The sequence below is a fragment of the Saccopteryx leptura genome, chromosome 5, assembly GCF_036850995.1.
Source record: "Saccopteryx leptura isolate mSacLep1 chromosome 5, mSacLep1_pri_phased_curated, whole genome shotgun sequence".
NCBI classification, from domain to species: Eukaryota; Metazoa; Chordata; class Mammalia; order Chiroptera; family Emballonuridae; genus Saccopteryx; species Saccopteryx leptura.
In genome coordinates, this window is record NC_089507.1 from 159,361,048 (window position 1) to 159,385,329 (window position 24,282).

A 24,282-nucleotide genomic window follows, 5' to 3' on the forward strand; every position below is an offset into this window, starting at 1 on the left:
CAAAATATATAAAATATTAATTTTAAAGTGCTGCTTTTTCCACTTCTATATTTTATGGGTCATTCGCCAAACCTGTCATGTGCAGTTGCAGTTCTGGTATGTGTTTTGTCCCCAGCATATATTTTTTATTATAGATAGCCCTTTGACCATCTTCCAGAGCTAATGGTGTCTCGTTTCCACCTAGGTTTTCAAGAAATGGCTTTTTACCTTTTTTTTTTTTTTTTTTTATTCTGGGGATTATACCTTTCTTTAAAATTTTGTCACAGGTTTCAATTCTTATAAAGTGAAACCTTTATTTTCTTTTTTCATTTGCCTAATAGGTGAATATTCACAGTCTCTTACAGCAATTCACCATTGCTGTTTTTTAAGTGACCTTTAAAAGTCTTATTTGTAAATCATACAAACACTAAAATTATGAAGTCATAATCCCAAGAATAATTCCTACATCTGCTTCAACGAAATTAGGTCGGAGAATACACTGTAAAATGAGTCTTTTCACTGACATAGAGTTCTCGTTTGATATATGGGACATGTTGAATAGACAGCAACACCCATTTATTTTTCTGAGGCATAACAGGAGACGAGGGAGAAAGATGGCCACGTGAGTGAGCATAGATAAAAAGTTTTAACTTACCAAATTCTTCTTTAAAACCCAACAGCTTGTTACACCATGCATCTGAGCATTTCTTTACTGCCCGTTCGGTGACCAGTGTCTGAATGTAGGCAGAGGTTTCGAATGGAGTCAGATCCCGAAGGATGGTGCTGGGTCTACCGGACCCGCCCCCAGCTCGCCCCACTTTCCAGACATCAGAGAGTCCCAGCCCCTTTTGGCCACCATTCTGCTGACCTGTCCCTGGGCTTTTATGTAGTTTAATGAGCACAGAGTCATTGGGAAATATGTGCTGTGCTCCACAGAAGGAAATAGTAACATAATCAGAAATGATTATGATCCAGCCATTCAGCACTGTTGCTATAATTAATGTCCATTATCACTGTATCACCTAGAATGTGTTTAACAGTCACAGTTACTAATCAAGGTGCCTGTCCTGGAAAATGTGTATTCTCTCTGTCTGGATCACAATGTATACTGTGTTGTTACTGTTTTACTTTTTTTCCCCCAATAATTGGAACCTGCGACTTCATACTCTGAAAAGTAATGTAGTGGGTGAAGCCCTGAGAGGTTCCCAGCCTACGCTTTCATCAGGAAATCATGCAATTTCCATGCAAAATGATTATAATGTTGTTCAGTGATTACATGGGGCAGGGGGTCTGTGTTTGTTAGACTTTTGAAAGTGGCAAATTGAATTCCATCCAAGGAATCGGACGTTATGACTTCCCAGTGCACGCAGTGTGTTTGCACAGGTTGGAGGCCCATTTCCCTGGGGTCCTCCCCAGCGCGGTGTCCCCAGAGCCCTGCTGACCACGTGGGGCAGACCGAACGTGCCAGGGAGTTTATTCCCTGGCAGCAGCTCTCAGCAGATGAGAACTAGGAGTTGCCAAACACTCCAGCTCCCTCACACCTTGGGGTGGGGGGAGGGACACCTCTGAGTCGCGCCCCTCTCTGTCCAGAGGTCCCAGTGGGGTTGGCCCAGGCACCCACCGTGGTGACCTGCTCGTTGAGGGCCATCTGGGTTGGCCTCCTTCACTTCCTCACCTCACTTCTTTACTCACCTACCTGAGCTTTCTGGATGGCTCCCCAAATAAACCACTTGCCCCAAAGCCTTGTCTGGCTCCTGCTTCGAAGGAGAGGCTCTCCCGACTCCTGACCTCCCTCCTCCCTCCTCCCATCTTCAGGGTGCCAGGAGCCTCTCTGGGTTCCTCTGTTCTGTAGCCCATTTTGTGCGGTCCTCTGAAGTCTTGGTGTTTCCGGGCATCACCATCCTGAAAAACAAAAATTCTGATTTTTTTTTTTTGGTCAGAAGGTAATGGGTATAATTTATTTCTCCCACCTCTTCTCTTAATTATTATTACCCCATTCAAGAGAGACAAGATGATTTAATCTGGGTTGTATTTAATATGCCCATGAAAAATGTCCTCATTTTGAACATGTATCTATGTGCTCTTAGATAATTTATATATAATTTTAATAGATCTGTCAACAACAGCCCTCCCTCGTTTAAGCAGGCTGCTTGCAGACAGATCACTTAATTTGCTCCTCAGTGTTATTTTTCATACATGGCTGCTGCCCGGCCGACAGATCGCAGATGATCCCATTACAAACACATTTGACACAGCGTGTACTATGGGGGTGAGCAAACCCAAGCTCTCTTACTGTGACAAGCAGGGTGTGTCTCCTTCCCACTCAGAAGGATGGGGTCCCAGAGACCAAGGCCCCCGGCCAGGTGCGGAGGCTGCCATTCCCTGCGGAAGCCCGGTGCTGAGCAGAGCTTGCAGCTCCTTGCCGTCACGGAGACTGTCAGGGTCCAATCCCTTCCTCAGCCTGGACATCTCCTGCTGCCAGTTCCTGCTTCCTGCCCCTCTCTGTGTGAGGGTGCCCAGCCCTCTCACAGAGGGCTGCTATCCCGGAACCGCCCATCAGTCAGTGAGAGGGAGAGGTAATGAACAAATACCCCAGCCTCCTTCCCCACCTCCGGGTCCCCAGCAGGATTAAGCCCAATCGCCCACAGTGGTATCCTTCTCGTTGATGTGTGCCTGACCAGCTTCTCTCCTGTCCTATCTCACATCCCTATTTTCTCAGTGCTTCCTTGGATCAACTACCCTCTCCCCTCCCCCAAAATAAGTGCATCCAAATCCATGTTTTTGGTCCACTTTGGAGGCAAAGCCAGACTAAGAAGCTTGCCCCTCTGAATGTGTCCATATTGATGTTTCCAATGCTGTCATCCTCCAGGACCTAGATTAGGTCCTGACAACGAGCCTGGAGCTCTCCCTCCTCTGGCCACCTGCAGTCCCCTAGCATAGTTGAGTCAGCACTCATGATCTGTAGCCAGGTGCCATCCTGTAGATCCTGAGCAGGGGAGTGTCCCTGAAAGGAATCACACACATTTGTGTCATTCCACAATTCCAGGTGTATTCAAGAAGACCATCCCAATCAGCCAATAGAGTCACATGCAGGTTACACACAGCGGAGTGGGGATGAGGGAACTTAAGCAACAGAAGCAAGCAGAACAAATGTCTGGCTCAAAGTCACAGTCACTGGCAGCATCCGCTGATGGAGAAGCAGGTGTCAGTCTCGAGCAATGTGGCTGCAGTGGTGGCATGTGTCCGGTGGAATGGAAATCTAGCAAGGCTTCCAGAATGACCCATGGTACAGCCAAACTTGTGCGTTGGGTGGTCAGAACTCTTGACCTCCAGGGGTCGAGATCCTACTCATATAAATGTCCAGATGGAGGCCTCACCCACGTGTACAGACCTGTGGTTCTGGGCATTCCCTTTATGCTCCACTACCCCATCTTGACATAGCACTTGGCATAACTGTCATGGCTGACCGTGACTCCAGATTGGATTGTCCAGAAAGTCCGCTCTGCTCTTGCTCTGTGTGATGGGGCAGCCGCCAACTCTGCCAGCTCCTAGCTGACCTGAACATCCATCTGAGAGCTGATGGTGCTCCAGGCACATCCTAATTTGGAGTGAAGACCAGAGATGCCCAACAGGGTGGAGGGTGGGGTAGCTAGACAGTGCCAAGAGTGCACACTTTGGGGAAAGAAAATGTGCAAAAACCCCCGCGTTTCAGAGACTAACGTGAGTGCTGATGGAGTCTTTCTGCCGTTTCCGTCTGCTGGGGTGATGAAGAGGCACGCGTTGTGTTCCAAAGGAAAAGTGTTCCCCTGACACGGTAATCTTTGCCGTGCTGGCTTGTGACAGAGAGAACCACAACAACTTTCTCAATGGAGCGAGATGTGTGCAATGTGTAAATACAGTATAAATAAGCCTCTAAGAAGCATCTATGTGTTTCTTATTATCAACCTTTAGCTGTGTGCAAGCCAACTATAATGTTATATGAATCCTATATGATATGGAGTATTTTTATTTGGTACTTCATTGCTCAATGGTTTTTATAAAACAGAAGAGGAAAAAAAAAAAAAGAAAACCACTCAGCCCCACAGACAAAAGAAGCAGATGGCTGAATGTGACCGTGGGAGAGAAGCAGAGAAGCAGTGAATGGAGAGGGTTCTGAATGAAGGCTCCCCCTCCTGGGGACAGGCCGGGATGGCGTGGAGGGAAATGGGTTGTGTGGTTGGCTTACCTGTGTCCGTTAGCCATTTGCTTCCCCTGGATTTTAAGGAGGCTATTAGTATTCAGAAGAATCTACAGGTATCTTTGTTATGGCTTTTTATTTATCTCTTAAATGTACATATAAATGAGTGTGTATTATTTATAGATGTCTTTGGATTTGGAAACATCAAGCCTGAGAAGTAATGCAGCAAGGAATGTTTGATTTACTGCTCGCTGGAGAGAGAAGGCGGGGACTTTCCACAGGAAGGAAGGCTGGGCTGTGATAACTTGTTTCACCTTCAGAGGGGACTTTCCTGGATCCTCAGTTGCAGTTCAGCTGTAGAGAGGGACGACTGGGAGAAAGAAAGAGCAGAGCCAGAGGTTAGGAAGCCAGCATTGTCCTCCTAGCCCTCCTGCGCATCAGCTCGGTGAACTTGAGCTTGTCAGTCACTTTCTTTCCTTTGGTTTCCTGCCTGTGTCTGGACACCAGGCCGTGCCAGGCTGCGGCTCAGCGATTTGGTGCGTTTGTATTGACTGCTCTGGGCTCTGGCTCGACTCCTGGGTTGCGGGGCTCACTTGCAGAAGTGCGGTGAGGTTGGTGGGCCGTGCCTCTGTTCTTTTTTTCAGATGGAACGGAAAGCCATGGTGTGATCAAGCCACTTGCCTGCACACGCTGGTAGAGATCAGGAGAACCGAATTAGCTTCTAACTCTATTTTCAGTTCCTAGGCTGTTTCTATATTGGCCAAGAAAAACAGAGAACTTACAGAAATTCTTGGAAATGACTACTTTCTGCCTGGGTACGGGGAAAAATGCCTGTCTGTGGTTTATTTTTAAATGGATAACTCATCATATCTGAGTAGAAACTACTGTAATCTCCAAAGGCTTTTCTTTCACAATTTTTTTTTTCCCTGAGAGTATGGAAACAGCCGTAGATCCATTCAGATGAAGTGGCTTTTTACTGGGGGAGGAAGCAGTGCCTCTCAGACTCTCTTGGGGGCTGGACAGGGTTTTCAGCCACTGACCTTACAGGCAGGGGTGAAGAGGAGAGGAAGGAGGGAGTGGAAGCCATAGCAGCATCGTCCCTCAGGCCTGCACTTTGGTTTACCTATTGCTGGGGGTAGGAGGAGAAGAGGAAGGATGGCCAAGGCTGAAACTGTCCTCGTGGAGGAGATTCTAGGAAAGAGCTGTAGGGAGCAGGGGGTGGTAGCTGACCAGTCAGATCGCCTAGGACTCCTCTACACCTGGTCACCCCACTGGTTCAACTAGCTCCCTCCCCATTCATTTGTCCCCCAGGCTCATTTCTGTGGGTGTTGGTAGCAGAGTAGGCACCCTTAGTGTGACTCTCAGTCCTCCCAAAGGCACCGTATGTATCATGGGGACACCTGTGTTTCACTGGCAGGCACGGAAATAACAAAGGTTGAAGCCACCTGTTACATGTACCATGTGCTCTGCTGAGGGCCTTTCTAATGGTGAAGCATTTACTCTCGGAACAACATAGATTTTAGTAAGATCATCCCCATTGTACAGAGGAGGAGGTGGAGGCAGGGGGTGGGGGTGGAGGGGTGGGGGCCGCCAGTGTGATCTCTCTGCCATCATGGCAGAGCTGAGATTTAGACCCGGGTCTCTGGGATTATACACCTTCCAGGCCCTTGACAGCTACATGGCCCGAGCCAGCCCCAGACCCCGGTGTGTCAGGAACTAAGGTGAAAATCCAGGGTGAAGCCCCAGTCATGCTGTACAGGCCATGAACATGGCTACAGGATTCAGACTTGGGAGAAGGGGTTCTCAAACCTCTCTGTGTCTTCATGATGGGAGCAAAAACCCACTGGGCCTAAAAGCCCACCTCGTTTTACTCTGTGAGGTCACTTTTGCCCCATCACTCCTCTCTAAAGTTGTCAAGAGGCCAAGGCCCAAAAGGGCCGGGGGTGCAAAGAGACCCTGAGCACTAGCAGCCGAGGTGTCGACCAGGCCAGTTAATTCTAACCCCGGCAGTGCGCAGACGCGGGACCCAGGAAACTTGTCTGGTGGCCGCCTCTCCTGTCCCCACACTGTCTCCAACCCCCTGGTATGAACAGCTGGGACCCAGAACGAGGCCTCAAGGAGGTTTCTGGTGTGGCTGGCTACTTGAGTGCTTGGGGTACAGGCAAGAGGCTCCCACAACGAACTGAGGGTCAGTTACCCTGAGCCCCAGGGTCGCTCGCCAGGAAAGAGGCGGGCAGGTGGAAGGGAGGAGGAAGGTCCTATCTCTCTGGGCTCTGCCTGTGGGGTCCAGACTTGAGGTGGGCTCTTGCCTAGATGTGATTTCCTCTGTGGCTGATGCTAAGATGGGACTCTGCAATGGAGATGGGATGGGTCTTCGTGAAGAAGCTGCAGGTCACTCCTCCTTCCCACTGCTCTCAGCCACCTCCTGGCCTCTTGTTCAGTTTGACTCCGAAGACTTGAGACAAGTCTTGTTGAAGTATTCCAACCTGGCCCCTGGAGTGTCAAAGAAAACCAAAGCAGGGGGCTTGTCCACGTTTGAGTCAGAGTTTGAAGTAGGCAGCGCTGCTCTGGCCAACGTGGTGCTGGGTGTGAAGCCCCCATGGAGGCCCCACCTGGCCGGGTGACCCGGAAGGGGCAGGAAAAGAGGAAGGTGGGGGGGGCATCCCCACCACAATCCCGCAAGGGAGCACTGGCAGCTGGCCTCCCTGTCAGAAAATTAGGGATGTCGGCGCCGGCCTGGCCTCTCCCGGGGTCCACGCGGCACTCTAATGAAAGAGAGGAGATGCGGAAACACTCCAAAGAGCCCACAGCACCAGCAAATGCAAGCGTCATTATGAAAAGCTTAAATTTATGGGTCTGAAGGAGAAGCAACATCTGGGAAGGAATTATTGCGATTTAAAGGGAGGACGGGTCTGTTTATAAGAACGAAATCTGGGAAGCAGTGTCTGACTTTTTTTTTTTAAGTGATTTGTATTCCAATCATGAAACTGTGGCGTGAACTTCCAGATGGTCAAAGCAAAACTGTCAAAAATGAGTTTAGTCTTGTCGGCATTTTCCTTCCTTTAGCAGAGCTTTACTGAGCAGCTACTGCGTGTCAGCCGCTGCCTGCTCTGCTGACATCTTAAATGCCACCGTGGGCCTGGCAGGCTGAGGGCCAGCGGCTCCCCTCAGGGGCCAGGCCAGTTCTGGTTTCAGAGACAAGCAAGTCTGCATGAACCAGGTGTGAGGGCCACCTGTGCTGGCCCTGAGTGGGGGGACTCAGTCAGGTGAACCCTAGTTAATGTCATTGCTGAGGAGGAGTCTATTGTGTGAAAACAAAATGAGTTTTGGGGGGGTGAGGGGAGTTGACTTGCTTTTTCTTTTTTCTAGAATGTTTCGGTCTGAGTTTCTGGCGGAGTCTTGGCATGATGTGACTTAGATTCCAATCGGGCTGCAGGTTCCTTATCTGCTCATTCTCCGTGTCCAAATGAGATGAGAGGGACCCAGAGAAGGGCCACCAAGAAGCCTCTCTGGGTGACACACGTGCCGTTGGTGACATTCTCTTATTGTGATTTGCCTCAAGAGCAGGGATCCCCAAACTTTTTACACAGGGGGCCAGTTCACTGTCCCTCAGACCATTGGAGGGCCGCCACATACAGTGCTCCTCTCACTGACCACCAGTGAAAGAGGTGCCCCTTCCGGAAGTGCAGCAGGGGGGGCAGATAAATGGCTTCAAGGGGCCACATATGGCCCGTGGGCCGTAGTTTGGGGACGCCTGCTCAAGAGTGTCTGTATTCTGGAGAGGAGTTTTCAGGAGGAAACAGAGAGAAGGCAGGTGGGAGGGGGCCTGGGGCGGGGCCTGGTGGTGTCCAGTCACAGATGCAGAGGGGAGCTCCAGTGTCTGAGGGACAGGAGGCCCGCGCAGCAGAGGACACTGGGGAGAGGCCGGGTCTCCTGAGTTCTCTGGGGCCATGCCAGAGAGGGATTTGGGGCAGGAAGTACTGTGACACTTTCTGCGACGGAGCACAATCTCTCTGTCTGCAGAGGGGCCCCTGGGGGGGGGCTGTTTCTGTGGTCCAGGTGGGGGGTGGGGGTGCCTAGACCCAGACGGCATAGTGGGGATCGGAGAGGGCGGTGTGGTCCAGGTGGGAGGTGGGGGTGCCTAGACCCAGACGGCATAGTGGGGATCGGAGAGGGCAGGTCACTGTTCCGAACAGTGCTGAGTGTGGCAGGAACCAGAGGGAGAAGGAGGACTGGGGGCTTTGGGGACAGGGAGGCGGCAGTGGCGGTCCCTGAGATAGGGGTCCAGACATAGCAGATTTGGAGAAAGTCAGTCAGTTCATGCATGCTGCGTCAGTGGCGGGAGGGAAGTGGAAACCGATTCCGGGCGTGGGAAAAGGGAGCAAACACCCTCAGATGTGACCAACAGTTGATGACTCTCCGAAGTGCCACCCTACCCGACTAAACCTTACGCCTGAGAACTGAATGTCTTTCATTAGAAAAAAAAATTTTTTAAATTTTTCTCTTGGAGGTGGCTGATAATGAAAAAAGGTTGAGAAAACACAAAATTATTAGTAGTGGAGAATCTGTGAAGTGCCTTCCTGCTGAGAGAGGTTTGTGGTTGGGTGTGGGGGGTAGTCTGTGGCCTCTCTGTGGAGAAGGGAATGCAGTCACCCCCAAAACATCTGGGGGCTTCAGGAAGTGGACAGTGGGGCCTAGGGGGCCGCAGTCGGTCACAGGGTTGGTGTGAGCTCACCCAGACTGATTGGAATGAGGACTTCTGCTGCTACCTCTACTTCTGTTCAGCCCGGAGATGGTGACGTCAGGGTGAACCCAAGACAACCCTGATCTCATCACTGGGGGCCCCGGACATAAGGTGGCCGGGTAATTTGGAACAAGGGATGAGAGGCACAAATCTGGATTTCCAGTTCTACCTCCCTTTCTTCCTCATTATTTGCCATTGAACTTTGAGCAATTCTTGTTTTCCACCAGCCTTGGTCTCCTCATGTATAAAAATGGGAACTGTAGTAGTGATCAGCTCACCAACATGGTAGAAAACGTGAGACAATGTGAGGGCGTCAGGCTCAGGCCACCTTGGGCATGATGAAAATGTTACTACGTCTCTATCAGAAGTCAAGGCCTCCGAAGCTCCTTTCTTTGGACAACATGTGCGCACTCGGAAGCTTGCCAGGCCCTGTATTCCAGGCACTGAGGATAAGTAATGGGTCTCCTCAGTGGCCAATTCTGGCTCCTTAATGGAAAGAGGACATTTCTGCATTGCGCTGGGCGGGTTGTCCTAGGTGCTCCATCTTTGCGTCTTCCTCCGCCGCCCCTCCCCCCCTTTAAAAGCCATGCTTTCTGGACGGGCCCCATGGCCCATGACCTGTCATGGACCTGATGGATAAACCTTCTGAGAGCGTTTATTTTGGAGTTGGCATGACGCCCGCAAGCTCTGGTGAACCATGGCTGATATTATTAATAGATGTCTTGTTTTCCTCTCCTCTTTAAAGAGAACGTGAGTGAGAGCGGCCCTTACAGGGTACATTCAGCACGGACACCCATGTCCCGTGCCAGGGCTGCTGAGGGTCCTGCATGTTACATCCCAGCGAGATAGGCCACAGCAGACACAAAGTAAATTTTATAAGTTTTATTGCAGACCTGCACAGGGACTGCAGGCAACCCATGCAAGGAAGCACTGCAGCCCCCCCAAACCTGCGCAGGGATGCAGGTAACCCACACAGGGGAACACTGCAGCCCCCCAAACCTGCGCAGGGACTGCAGGCAACCCACGCCTCCGAAGAGACTGGAGCACTGCAGCCCCCCAAACCTGCGCAGGGACTGCAGGCAACCCACGCCTCCGAAGAGACTGGAGCACTGCAGCCCCCCAAACCTGCGCAGGGACTACAGGCAACCCACGCCTCCGAAGAGACTGGAGCACTGCAGCCACGAGCTTCTAAAATGGCTCCTTTTTATAGGGTGGCTATCTAGGATGAGCAAGCATCATACAGAAGCTGATGTGGCTGTTAGTCATTGGCTAGGGAGGTCGTGCGCAGTTACGGGGGGGGGGGGTATTACTCAGTGGAGAATTTCAAACATAAACTTCTGATAAGGGTCTCTGACTCAATGCAGGATGTTGCTGAACTCTTTGTTCTCAGCATCACAGGGACCTTGTACACTCTTGGCAGCCCCAGCATGTCAGTAAGTACTCCTTGAATCTAACATTCCCCCATCTCTTTTGGGCATAAATCAAATCCTTGATTCTTCATCAGTGGGGAGAATGGTATAAGGCTGGGGCTCATGAGAATTTTCTACTTTAGCTGTAGCTATAAGATAATTAGGTCAGGGGTCCTCCCTAGTATGTGCTGGCACGCTGATAGTGTGCCCTTAGTACTACAAGCTTTACGGACTAATTTCTTTCTGCCTTGCATTTTTCTTCTCTGTACTAACTTCTTACAACTTGCACAAACCTTCTGCAACTTACACTAACCTTCTGCAACTTACACTAACCTTCTGCAACTTACATAAACCTTCAACTTTTATGCACTTTCTTATCCAGAAATAACTGGCCTTCATAACAACTTGCTTTTCCTTTTCTTTTCAAAAGTACCTCTACACCTTATACCTTCTATTATCAAAACCATACAATTCCTTTCTAATTTATCAGAATTCTTAATTCCTAAAAACCTTAACCTTCAGCAAAGACTAAGTTAGTACTAAGTAATCCTCTTTTAAAGATTGCTTTTTGGAGGTGTCCTTTTCATAAGTAGCCTACTGGACACATGACCAATATTCACACATACATAACTTTCATTTACCTTGTAGTTTCTCTCTCAGCCAAGGGACTTGCACTCCCTTTCTGTATGACTCATAGCAGTACATGCATCAAACCTTAAGATGACTTACTTGGCTTTCCTTTACCTTAGTTTCCCTCCCTCCCCAAAGTCTCCATGTGTGGACCAGTTAACTTCAAGGTGTCTGGACCCATCTACATGGGAGTCAGTCCTTGGGTGGTGTACTGCTAGAAGTGCCTCTTGGACAGTCTTTGAACAGTTTGCTGAGTAACCTATAAAACCTGTAAGTACTTAGGGAAAGGGTGTTACATTTCTACACCTTGCAGTTAGAGTTTAAGTCCTAGTGACCACTGCTTCTAGCTGGAATTAGCAGCAGGTCCCAGCCTATAATAGGCATGGGGCATTGAGATAAGAGAAATAAAGGAGACACTAAACATAAAGCAATAAAACCAGACTGTCAATACCCACAGTAGAGATCTTTGAGGGATAAATAAAACTTAAATATTCAAGCAAGGCATAGTAGATGGCCCTTGTGTTATTAGCTTATCTGCTACTTGGAAGAAATACCTTAGGCTCATGAACGATGTCTTTGGGCCTTCAGTGGCAATTCCCAGCACGCTGGGCAAGGTCAGGTCACAGGTAGCTGGAGCAGGGCTAGAAGAGACTGAACCCTCCCTCCATGGAGCAAGGGGGCAGCTTACCTTCTCATGTCCCTCTTTCCACAGCACAGACATGTCCTTTGATGGGGCCGGGAAGCCTGGCAGGCTTCAGTTCAATGACCTTTCTTTCCACTCTGGAGCAGGGCCTTGATGAAATGCTATGAAGCAAGCCCCTAGGGCGCTGGAGCCAAAAGTTGGTATTTCCTGACTTCTTTTGGGCCTTTTTTTTTTTGCCTTTTCTGTTATTTCCTTGGTCGTTATAGACCTTAAAAGCCATGCTCAGAAGATCTCACTGAGGGGCTTGACTAAGAGAGCAAAATTGGGAATCCTGTATTTAAAGAACCCTAAGGCAGTGGGTTTAGAAGGGGCCGTATTCCCTAAATCTTCTCCTCGGGTCTGGCTCCAGATAGGAGGTGGGGATTCCCCGGAGCCAAAGCAGAAGAGGGCAGGGGCTGTAGCAAGGTGATGATAACCTCTAACTTACTGTACTGTTATCTTTTGCCTCACTAAGCAGTGGCTCAGCCCTTGAGCGGGTGCCCAAGGGGGAGGGACAAGTGCCTGAAACTGTGAGGGGAGCCTGCCACTTCTCCTGCAGCCAGCTGCAGCCTGGCTGCCTTTTCTTTCTCTACCTCTGCTGCTATACTGGCTGCATACTGACCATGCCACCTGCCTGCAGGTGGGAGCTGGTGATAGTACGCTAAACTCTCTATGTTTTCTATGAGTCTAGCAATCCTTGGTTTGGCCAGTCTGCTCTTAAGTTGGCCATTCTAGTAGCAGAAAAACAAACCAAATATGCACACAAAACAAACAAAACTTCTAAACCAAAACCAAAGGGAGAAGGCAGTGTCCTGTGTTCCCCGACCAACCGGGTGGGGAGAAATCAGGTGGCATCCCACCTGCTCTACTACACTCTTTTCTAACCAGAGCTCTGTTTCCAAATAGTCAAAGAGGAAGCTTCCTTACCAAACAGTCTCAAGACTCCAAAGGTTTCAAATCAGCCAAATTCAGTTTCCAAATGGCAACTGCCGGAGGCTGGCGAGCTACCAAAGTCTGCTGCAGCCCACTCCGTGAGGAGGGGTCCTACACGGCCAATCTCGCTGGGGCCTCCATCTGTTACATCCCAGCGAGATAGACTACAGCAGACGCAAAGTAAATTTTATAAGTTTTATTGCAGACCTGCACAGGGACTGCAGGCAACCCATGCAAGGGAGCACTGCAGCCCCCCCAAACCTGCTCAGGGATGCAGGTAACCCACACAGGGGAACACTGCAGCCCCTCAAACCTGCGCAGGGACTGCAGGTAACCCACACAGGGGAACACTGCAACCCCCAATCCTGCGCAGGGACTGCAGGCAACCCACGCCTCCGAAGGGACTGGAGCACTGCAGCCCCCCAAACCTGCGCAGGGACTACAGGCAACCCACGCCTCCAAAGAGACTGGAGCACTGCAGCCACGAGCTTCTAAAATGGCTCCTTTTTATAGGGTGGCTATCTAGGATGAGCAAGCATCATACAGAAGCTGATGTGGCTGTTAGTCATTGGCTAGGGAGGTCGTGCGCAGTTGGGGGGGGGTATTACTCAGTGGAGAATTTCAAACATAAACTTCTGATAAGGGTCTCTGACTCAATGCAGGATGTTGCTGAACTTTGTTCTCAGCATCACAGGGACCTTGTACACTCTTGGCAGCCCCAGCATGTCAGTACTCCTTGAATCTAACACTGCACCCGCACGGACAGGAGGGGATGGGGGTGGGAGCTGGTTGCCTCGCTGCAGTTTTCAGCCTCTAGTTCCTTTGCTTTTTTCTTCCAAGGAAGAAAGAGTCTTCGTTTCCCGGCTGGTTGAGGGGTGGTGAGTGACTCCGTGCTGCAGCCATAATTGGGTAGCGTGGTCAGGACCCAGGCAGGGCTGCTCTGTGATCCTGCATCAAACGAGAGAATCCCTGTGGGGTTTCTCCTATCTTAAGGCAGTTTCTCTCCAAAAAAAATTGATCTCTTTTACAAGGAAATTTTTTCAAAAAATGCTGGGGCCCTTGTTTATATTTCTTTTGGCTATTAATTTGCTTATTTATAGACTTACACTTAGAAAGGATCTCAAACATTTCTTTGAGTTTAATTTTCAAGAACTCCTAGCATTTAGCCAGTTATTAACCCAAAAGGCCCACTGAAGAGTCTTGCTTCCATATTGGTCTTTATGCCCTGTCAGACGCAGTTAGCATCTCTCAAGTTACTTGAGAACATGAATAACGTAAGACCCATTTCATAGGCATTGACTTATTACCTCTTGTATTTTTAAAACGAGATGCAGAGAGTCCTTCATCTTTTGGCTTTTTCATTTTATTGTCCTTAAGCTTGGAAGCTGTCCTTTGATGGTGACATTAGTGGAAGAGAAAGGGTCAGTTTGACCAGAGATGTCGAAAGTCAAGTTCCAAGGTAGCACCTTCCTCTCATCTGAAAGTGGAAACCTAACCTCTCTCCACGTGAGCTCCTGGGTTCATTCCTGAGATTCATTCCTCTACGCAATGACCTTTGAAAAACTTAAACTTTCATGATATTAACTTGGGAACCAAATTATTACTAGAAATCAGTTTCTAGTCATTTATTTTAAAAACCACTTGAAATGCCATGCATCTCGTTAGCGTAGAACACGCTCAGGTGCATGGATGTAGTTTCTTGGCCTCCGAAGAAGAAAGAATAATGAATGAATGGTCCGTTATACACCGCCATGTGAGGGCGCTGAGGAGCAGGACTCAAATATTAAGGTAATGTCTGTTCTCAGGTTGCCTAGGGTTTGACAGCAAGGAGTGGAGGTTGGGGAGAAGGAAGATGTGCAAGAAGAGGAAATAAATAAGACCACTGAGACACACACTAATGCCAGTGTGAGCTGAGGGCACTTAGAGAAACCCCTTAAGGGAGGAGCTCCCGGCCAGGGTGGGCAAAGACGTCTTGAGCGGGGTATTCATTACGTGAGACTTAGTGGGTGATAGCAAGACTGAGATGTTGACGCTGAGCATGAGGATGAGGGTTATGTACCAGTGTCTCTAGTTTTAAGAATGGGAAAGGAAGGTTTACAGGAATTTAGTAACTTTGCCATGTCATCAAGAGTAAGAGGCAGTGTTGGAATTCTAATTCAGATCTGTTTCCAAAGCCCTGCTTTTAACCATCTCTGAGAATGTATCCCTCAGGGTCTCGACAGGAAAAGACACATTCATATGTGTGATTTGAAGAGAGTCAAACAGAAAGGACTATTTACAAAGGTGTAGGCACAGTGTGAAGATATCATAACAGGGTGATACCCCAGGGCTCATAATGGGGGTGGGCGCATTATGGGCTCTAAGTTAAAGGGGTAGAGAGGGAGCAGTGGGCAGCCCTCCCTCGCCAGCCAGAGCCGTGACCTTCAGCTGAGGGACACGGCCAGCCCGTGAAGTCAGTACAGCAAAGGGAAATGGGGGGGGGGGGGGAGCGCCAGTCTCCAGCCGGCGCCTCCACTGGCTGAACCTAACCAGAGTTGTGCAGAGTCTCAGAGCTCAAGCGATGCCCTCCGCACAGATCAGGTGAGCCTCCCGAGGCCCAGGATGGGAGGAGAGCACACCTGGAGGGGGAGGCAGAAGCTAGCTAGCACAGCCTGTGATATCTAACGCGTCAGCTCTTGTTAGGATCTTCTTATGAACACGATAGGGAGAAGTCCCAATGAACTGGGCTTTGCATGAGATTTATTTTTGTTCAGAATCTCATTTGAGTTATGTCCTCTAGAAATGGCCTCTGGGGGCCACCAAGGAGGAAGGAAGAGGCCATTGTCATCAGAACAAGTTAGACAGCCTGGCGGCTTGCCTCCCTCTGAACTCCTGCCTGGCCTGTGCCGTGTTCATCCCACACAGCCTGGAGAGTTGAGCCACCTGGGTTAAGCTGACATCGGCTTCAGGGAGGTCTTTCTCAAGAGAATGAGAGCTCCTTCTAAATCTTGATGACCAGGATCTTTGGGCTCTTAATTAGCTAATAGCCTTTACAGTGGCTTACAAGGCCCCCCATGACCTAGAAGCTCCCCTCCCTAGCCTTACCTCCCTGGTCCGACCACAGTGGCCCCTTGCCTCCACCGGGACAGCCATGCTCCCACCAGTGTTTGCACTTGCTCTTCACTGTGCCTGGAACGCTGTCCCCGGGGGCCTGCACGCCCCGCCCCCTTCTCACTTTCATGTATGTGCACACTTCATATTCTCACGGGGCTTACCCTGACCACCACCCCCAAAACGGCACCACAGTCCCCCAACACACACGCCTAGTTTTATTTCCTCTCTAATAAGTACCATTGACCACAATTTGTACTTCTTTTTGTTCCTGTTGATTGTGTTGTGTGCCCATCTCCCAAAGTCAAACCATTTCCCGTCACTGTGTATGTATTTGTCCCTCTTTCTCCCCCCACTTCTGGAAGATGAGCGCCGTGAGGCAGGGGTTTTTGTTTTCTGTGTTGTTTGCTCCTGTATTCCCAGTACCTAGATGACAGCCTGACACAGAGCAGGCCTCAGTAAATATCTATGGAATGAATGGATGCATAAATGAATGAATGAGATTCTCAAGGATCTAAAAATGGTCTGACCACTGTCTCCCAGACCTCTCTCTTCACCAACACATATCTACCAAAGATCTTTCCCAGAAATACATCGATCATCTTATTATCCCCAGTACTGTCAATACTTTGTGGCCAGAAGCAGAGACTCAGGCACGGGTTTCACATATCCTGGGAGAAAAGCACTCGGGACCTCAGCTCTGTGTCAGAACTAAGTGGTGGCCGGGGCTTACTTTGCTGCCCCGCGGTGCTTATTTCTTCACCGTAAAGGGAACACGCTCTCCTTGGGGAAAATAATATTTTTGCCACCTTCAGCTTTAAAATGGCTATTTGATATGGCTGGTGTGTGCATCTGTCAGTGGCGGCTGAAAAAGCTTAGGTTGGGAGGCTCCAAGAAAGACCCGTCGTGTTGTCGGAGAGAAGCCCGTTGTAAGGTGGAATCTGTTTACAATAAATTATTTACCTGTCCAAATCCTTCATATCACATTATAGCTTTCGTCTGCTATCGGGGACTCTGGAGTGCTAAGAGGAAAAAGGAAAATCAATTGATAATGATATATTCAGTTTAGAAAAATATATTGATTCCCAGGTAATGACAGTCGTGCATTTTTGCAGGGGAGGATGCCATTTCCTGTCATGAAGATGGCTTTCTCATAGATTACATGTGAAAGAGAGGACCAGGAGCAGCCCTGCCTCTCTGGAGTAGATATTCTTTCTTCTAGGTGTTTTTCTTTTTTAAAAAAGCTCTCCAGGGAACCCGTCTTTCTTCAAGGTCTTCTTGCCCATTGTCAAAAAAAAAAAAAAAAAAAAAAAAAAAGATTATTTGTTTTGTTTTAATTCTGGTGTCTATGTCCTATTTTCTTTTCAGCCTTAGATGAAAGACTTCAATTTCTTACTATTTCCTATCTCTGGAATTTCTTGGTTTGGATTAGATGGAAGTCAGTACCATTATTCTCTCCCTTGTTCAATGTTAATGGTTCCGTTTTGGGGATCAGGGCTTTGGATGTTTGGGGGGAGGGGAGGGATAGTAGCGTCTGCTCCTGGGGGTTCTCTCCAGCCCACTGGGGCCCACCCTGTGTGAGACATCCACAAATCCAGAACAGGGACAAGCTTCCACTCAGGGTGATCCAAGATACTGGAGTCCCACAGAGACCTTGGCAAGGGGATACCTTTTCCCCACCCCACCCCACCTTTTTTCCTTCTGTTTCCAGACTGTCTGGACTTCTGGTGATGCTTACACTGTGCTGAGTGTTGGTGGCCATCGAGGGTGCAACCTGGGGACGAATCCTGAGCTTTCCAGAGACGGGCGGTGCAAGGTAGGTCTTCTGAGCTGAGAAATAAGAAAGACATCAGACCTGGGCACAGCCAGTGTTCTCTAACACTGATTTTGTGGGGGAAGGGAGGAAAATGCAGCTGGGCCTCTCATCCTTCTGGTGGCTGACATCTTGCCATAGATGTGGGACCAACTGGTACTCAGAGCCTAGCTAAGCTTCTGGCCCTGATCTTTCCGGAATCAACCTCCTAGCATGTTAAAGCTCTTCTGCACTTTCCTGGGTCTTGGGGTCGCCATGACATTGAAGCTGAGGGTGTCCAGTGGCTAGGTGACCTTTATTTAAGCTCCTCAAAACTGTAATTCTTCTTTTGTAATTTAACTTTCCTTGTGAATAAAATAGCATTATTGTCATTAAAATATTTGTTCATGATAAAAGTGTTTTAAAGATAGTACCTAAAATTATATGAATTATTATAATCCTGAGAAACAACAATTTTAGTGTCTCTTTCTGGGCTTTTTTCCTGTGTACATTCATAAAATGTGCATGCAAACATGTACACACATGTGCATACATGCTTAGGTATACACACATACATGCACACATGCTCAGGCATGCACACACACATGCACATATGCTCGGGCATGCACACACATGCTTAGGCATGCACACACACACAAATGGGATTGCACTATATGTACTGCTTGATGGCGTGTTGTTTTTACTCCATAGCATATCACAGGTACCTTTTTTATGTCAGTAAATAGAAATCCATAGTGTTTTTAAAGGCTTTATATATATATATATATACACACACACAATTATATATGTATATATAAAACTTTTGAAACATATATGTACATATATACACACACATACATACATATAATAATCTATATATATATGTGCATTGTGTGTGTATGTGTGTGTGTGTGTGTGTGTGTGTGTGTGTGTGTGTGTCCCCAGCCATATCCAAGTTCTCTGCTGGCCAGAGAGCTCTCTTTGAACCCAGAGACAGTGGGTTTGGGTCTCGCCCTTCATTCCCAGAGCCCTTGCACAGAGACAAGAAAATGCAGCCCCAGGATCCTAGGTTGTGGGTAGCGTGGTTGTCAGCAGGGAGCAGGAGGAGGCTCCAGGCTGGGCGAGGATCAGCTGCCGTAATGGAAGAAATGTCCACTGTGCAATCCAGCCTGCTGCCACCCAGCCGCCCAGTGGGGGCGGCCAGTGGGGCAGATGGCTTTCTGACCCTGGGAGCGGTTGGCACATGTCCAGTGCAACTATGGATCAGCTAGACAGCTGTCCTGGTTGCTTCTGTGACTATCAAGTTGGAGGAGAGCTGGAGAGCTAGACAGCCAGGCCTAGATCTGGTGACCAGGGCATTCCCAGCTCCGGGGGACGGGGGGCAGGCAGAAGCAGAGTGAGCGTCCAGGACAAGATTTGGGAGATGGTCTGCATGGAAGCCGGCTTTCCCCGGATATGCCCTTGGCGTGTAGGCACTGTGAATGTGGTAGGGGAGAAAGGGAGAGAGAAGATGGGAGTGGTGGTTTTGATCATTCTTCTCTTGGGCCTGCTGTACTCCACCAGTGAGGGGGGTGGCACAGGGTTCTTGCTCCTCCCAGCCTTCGAGATGCGTGTGCTTCAGGGTGAGGGGGAAGGGGCAGACCTGACAGAGCACACCTCGTATGGCTTCAAATCCCTGCACCCCTCAGACCGGAGTCCCCGCTTGAACTGCGAGTCTTCCCTACCATGGGGGGAAGGTCCCGGGGGTACTGGCCAGAGCCTGCGGGACAGAATCCTGTCTGATTCGTCTCTGTTCTCCCCTCCACCGCTCCCACCCATCGTGTTGGGGCTTTCAGAAACTACATCGCCGCACACCCCACGCCACCCTTCCTGGGAGCACCGCGGCAGTGGCCTGGAGCTGGGTTGCACTTGGCCCTCACATGCAGGACTCCCATTGATTCCCAAGAAGATAGGAAGGTTCCACGGGCCACCATGGCCCCAGGTGCCCATTGGAAGGAGCTATCACTTTCCTGTGGAAACTGGGCCAGATCACCGGGCTGTGTGTGTCTTGCTCCAAAATGTAAACATGGAGGGCTGCTCTGCACATGCCAGTGGTTTGATGAAAATCCCCCCATAACCAAGGGTGTGGCCAGAACCAGCTAACAGGAGTGGCATCTGATGCCTCACGACCATGTGTGACCCTGGCTGGGATGGGGCTCAGAGGAGGCCAAGCTGAGGACTTGGTTTTTGCAGAACCAAGGCTGAGCCAAGCATGGCATTACCTAGGCTTCAGAGGTGACGAAAGGCAGGCGCCAGTCCCCATCCGTGCTGAGGAACACCCCTGCTGTCATCCCCAGCCTCCATCCCTGCGACTGTCTCTCAGCACCGTCCCCAGGCCCTTTGTCCCCTCCAAGTCCTGCATCCTGTGAGGCATTGCAAATGTCTCCAGAACTAACGAGACCTGGACTGGTTCGGCCAGAGAACACCATGTGCTGAGCCTGGCACTTGCGTGTTCACAGCAGCCTCACTGGGCAAAGCTGAAGGTGCTCTTGCTGACTACACCTCGTCCTTTCCGTCCTCACTCCCTCGCTCCAGATAGCCTTGCTTCCTTGGCTCCTGGTCCCTCCGCCCTCCTCTTCTGTTGGATCCTCCCCCTCTGGCCTCTGTGGCTTCCACCTCAAGGACAGACCTGTGGGCGGACGTTTCCGTGCGGCTACTACCAAGACGTACACTCTGTCATCCGCTTGTCCTTTGTTCTTGCTGCCTATCCCGGCCCTGCTCAGGGAGCATCGGTAGCCCCCACCTCCAGTGGCCATCTGGGCACTGAGACCCCTGAGGGGACCATGTAACCACACCAGCTGGCTTGGCACAGATGCTTTCTTAGCCAAACCTCAGCCCTGCCCGGGCACCATTTACACGCCACGGGCCCATCCTCTTCCAGTCCCTGCAGCTGTCCCCACCTTTCCCATGGTTCCCACACCTCCAGCCTGCCCAGCCCCCTCAGGACCAGCAAAGGGACAATCCTTTGCATGTTGGGTGCATGGGAAAAGGGAGCCCTCTCCCCTTGGCTCAGGTGGGCTGGTCACTCCGTCCTCTGGCCACGCAGCCCTCCTCCGCCAGCTGCCGGTATGGGTAGCTGGTTTTGCCACAACGCTTCCCTCAGCTCCCTCTCAGCGCTGCCTCCCCCCCCGCCCCCCGCATTAGCTGTCCCCAGGGCCTGGTTCTCAGACGGCACCACTGTCCCAAGGTCCCGACCATTTTTTCAGCTGAGTCCTAAGAATCAGTTACCAACCTGAGTTGCATCTCAAACTCAGCCTGGCCAAAGCAAGGCCACCCCATTGCTCCCTCTGATGCAGTTCTTGGGACACCTCAACCCACACCCTTTCTGGGCTGTGAATCTCTTACCTTCTTTGTTTTGGAATCCTTGTCTTCCTTCCTGGACCATGAGCTTAAGGACAGGGACCATTCTTTTATTTGCACGTCATGAGATCAGATGATCTTATTCGGATCAGAGATCACAGGACCAGAGGAGAGAGTGACGTCACACTCAGGGTCATGGGTGGGCCGTTGACTGAGAGGGAGGCCGCTGGGCTCTCATCCCAAGTCCACCACGAACTCTGGGCAAGCCCCACAGGGCGAGCCTCAGTCTCCTCGGCTTGCAGTTTAGAAGTCCTGGCTCCCAGGAGAAGATTGACAGGGTCAGAGGGAGGACAGTGCCACCTGGGCCAGCAGTACTTAGCCTACTGGAATGACCCGGAGAGCTTTCAGAAATACAGGTGCCTGGGTCCTTCCCCCAGTCCTTCTAGTTTAATTATTCTCGTGAGGGTGGGCATCGGTGTATCTGAAAAAGTTCACCATCACTCTCAACTCAAAGGTGTTAGCAAATTCCTGGATTTAAGCCGTGAGGAATTGAGATGGAAGTTAAGGAGATTTTGCAAAAACAAAACTCCTGGATAATGTGCAGGTATTTACTCTTTCAGATATTCTAAAATCAACCCCCTGGATCAAGCTGTCTGAAAGCTGGGTACCTTGTCTGTGTCACACTGTCAGCCCTGTCCTCTCTGTCCCTCTCACCCCCACAGTGCTTTTACGGGAACCCCGCGGGCTGCTGGAACATCTCGTTTTCTGGAGATCACATCGGTGTGCCCACACTTAGGATTCTGTGTGGTTAATGTTTGTCGTGGCGCCGTGACCCCTTCGCTGGGACCCTTGGGGGAAGTGCCTCTGATTTCAGCACAAATTCTTCTCTGGGGCCATTGTCACAGTGTCTCATATCTATTCATGTTGTAAGGATCAGATTCTTGTTCGCCTCTTCCAAGTCTAAGCAGTGGCACTCAACTCTGGCTTCTTATTAAAATCACTAAGAAAATGTTTAAAATTCTGATATCTAGGCTTCACACCAGATCAGTCTCGGGACAGGACCCAGACATTTGTATTTTTGTGAAGCCCCCCATGAAATTCCAACGGGATGTGAAGGTCAGAGGTGCTGCCACACCTGGAGGCCAACCTGTGACCCACCTGTAGCTCACAGATGGGACTTTTCCCATATGGTTTCATGGAGGCGGCCGCCCCTGCGCCACTTCCTGCTCCTCTCTTTCCTGCTTTTCATTGGCGTTGTCTTACGTGTATCCTTTTAAGTCACCGGCTGTCCTCCCTGGAAATCAGTGAGGTGAAAGCAAACAGAATAGAAAGCTTCCTGCTTCTCCCTGGCCGGGCCCTGGGCACAGCTTCTGCCCCGGTGAGTCCTCAGAGGAGAGAGGGCTGGAGACCCTGTCCCCACCCGCAGCGCAGGGGGTGCCTCCCTGTTCCTGTCACCCTGCAATGGGGAATTGCAGCCAGTTCTGCCGAGAGCTCCCCACGGCCCAGGGGAGAGGCTCGGTCAGCTCACAGCGCCTGCGTGCTGACACGGGAGTAAGGTCAAGAGGGGACTGGCGGGCGGTGTCACTCTGCCCAGGACAGTGGCTGTGCCACCCTGTCTGCCTTCCTCGGTCCGGGAGACTCAGCCCCACACCACACAACATGCTGAGCTCATCGGGCAGGGGCAGGAGGTTCCTGGGGGTGGAATCTTCCTCATTTCTGGAAGCAAAGGTGTTCAGAAGGGGCAGGGGGTGCACGTTTGTCACTGGGGGAGCCTGACGAGCAGGACAGGAGCAGCGCCTTCTGGGAGGCACTTCTGTTCAAAGGAGAGGAGAAGTTTCCGGCTGTTTCAATCTGTTCTAGGATGCAGCAAGGCGAACCCTACTCTTGGGCTGCGTCTGCCAGTCCTGACTACCCAGTGACTGTAGTAGGAGAGGTCAGAAGGATAAAAAGAGCCCTTTCTCCAGCTGGTGACCGCAGTTATTAAGAAATGAGCATGCCTGGGAACCACTGTGGCTTCCTCTACCACATGGCCTGGCCTCAGAGGTTTGTGCAACATTCCAGATGTGTGACAGTTATAGGCCCAGCATCCAGCAGCTCCGGCCTGTTCCTTGAAGTGCCCAAGGCCCTTCGGGGCTCTAGGCCTCAGGAGGTGGCTGCACGGTGCTGATAATGCACCCCTACCATGGAGAAACTGAGGCTGGAGACCCACAGCAGTAAGGGAGACACCCTGCAGGGACCTCCATGACCAGGGCCTCTGGGCTGGTCTTTGAAAGGAACCTACAGGCATAAGGTGTGTTGCTGGCCTTGCTGGGGGGCGGGGGCAGTATGGGCAGGAGAGGAGCCTCTCCTGGCACAGCTAACCCAATCCTAAAGGCCAACCCACATCACCCATACTGTGCCACCTGGGCCAGAGCTCCTTCCTCCACTGCAGCTCCTCACGGGAGCGTGGCCAGAGGCTGCCCTGACTCCCTGATCAGGAGAAGGGTGCCGGCCTCTGAGAGGGTGGGACACAGTGACCTGAGGACATCCTCCACCACTCCCGACTTCCCCTGTGCCCTTGGTGTGGCCTCCACTAACCAGCCTCCTCCGACCACCAGCCAGCTGACCAGCCCTGTGAAGCTGTGGTCCTCGGCCTCTACGAACGCCGCCTGGGCCCCTCCCTTGGTGACGGAGATGAGAGGGGGAACCGAGGCCTCCAGGGCTCCCACGTAGGTTGGAGGACACAGGTCATAGAAGACAAAGGCCAGACCAGTGCCTGGGAAGTTACAGATGACAGTGGAGGAACTGGGACATGCTGGTTTAGAGTGAGAGCTCTCAGATCACACCCCACTAAACCCCAGACCCACACCTTGCAGACCTTGAGTAAGTTATCTGGCCTCTCTGAACCTCAATATGCTTCTCTGTAAAGGGGACGATAACAGTCACCACATCCATAGGCTAATATTGGCAGGGTGCGGAAGAAAGTGCGTGTAAATCACTTAGCACAGCCCTTGGTACTCGGGCAGTGCTCAATGCCATTGTTGGTATTCCAAAGACTCCATCCTGCCTGAGCGCAGGGGCGGGGTAATGCCTCGGTCAGGGGTGGGGGGGGAGGGCTTCAGAGAGGCCCTGCTCCAGCCAGCTCTTGAGTACGGGCCGGCCAACACTGCAGGCGAGGAGGATGCACCGAGGACGCTGCGTCCCACTGCCTGAGCCCTGGCCAAGACTCGTTCCAAATGGATTATTGTTTATTGGCGGCTTATCCCCTCTAGGGTCATAAATTATTTACCAGATAATGACTTCATAATTGTTAATGACTGATGCCCCAAGAACATGTTGACATACCTTCTGAAGCCACAGTGTTAATTGTGGCAAAGTCCCAGAAGCCCCCAAGTGGCCACATCCAGAGTGGGGTCTGTCTCCCTTGGGCATCAAACATGAATCTAACCCCCTCACAATAGAGATCAGACAAAAAACCCTGAAATCAAAAGAGGGGTGGGCCATGCTCCCAGGGCCCAAAGCCGTCCG

General features: G+C 50.7%; 1 protein-coding gene across 3 annotated transcripts in view; it reads left to right on the plus strand.

Annotated features, from left to right (window-relative positions):
* KLHL29 (kelch like family member 29) overlaps positions 1-24,282 on the plus strand; it is a 300,305-nt gene that overhangs the window by 65,089 nt on the left and 210,934 nt on the right. For 2 of the 3 annotated variants that reach the window (XM_066386309.1, XM_066386310.1), the window contains exon 2: positions 17,356-17,460. The gene's annotated coding sequence lies outside the window, so the exon portion shown is untranslated. Of the gene's footprint in view, positions 1-17,355; positions 17,461-24,282 lie in introns of those variants that run through there. The other variant, XM_066386308.1, reaches the window with a different exon arrangement.